Consider the following 755-nt stretch of genomic DNA (forward strand, 5'->3'; position numbering starts at 1 on the left):
AAGACATGGAAGAAGAATGGACAAAGTAGTGGACTAGGTGCATCTAATGTTACTAGAAGGTAGCAGGCCAAGACTGGGCCAAATCAGCAGCATGCTAGAACTAATGTTTGGCCTAATCCTAATGTGCAACCCAACAGAGACCCACAACCCAACAGAGACCAAAATGTTAGGTTCTATGTGAGTAAAGTCCAAGATAATGATAATGACCCGGTATATGTGGTGCACGAAATTGTTATCATCAACAATGGCGCCAAAAAACTTGTTAGCGCTCTCAAACATGAATCACACTTTGTCACAACTTCGCACAACTAACCAGCAAGTGCACTGGGTCGTCCAAGTAATACCTTACATGAGTAAGGGTCGATCCCACGGAGATTGTTGGTATGAAGCAAGCTATGGTCATCTTGTAAATCTCAGTTAGGCGGATTCAAATGGTTATAATGGTTTTCGAAAATAATAATAAATAAAACATAAAATAAAGATAGAGATACTTATGTAAATCATTGATGGAAATTTCAGATAAGTGTATGGAGATGCTTTGTCCCTGTTGAATTTCTGCTTTCCTACTGCTTTCATCCAATCCTTCATACTCATTTCCATGGCAAGTTGTATGTAGGGCATCACCGTTGTCAATGGCTACATCCCATCCTCTCAGTGAAAATGGTCCAAATGCTCTTGTCACAGCACGGCAAATCATCTGCTGGTTCTCGATCATCTCGAAATAGAATCCATTGATTCTTTTGCGTCTGTCACTA

This window comes from Arachis duranensis, chromosome 5 (assembly GCF_000817695.3).
Source record: "Arachis duranensis cultivar V14167 chromosome 5, aradu.V14167.gnm2.J7QH, whole genome shotgun sequence".
NCBI classification, from domain to species: Eukaryota; Viridiplantae; Streptophyta; class Magnoliopsida; order Fabales; family Fabaceae; genus Arachis; species Arachis duranensis.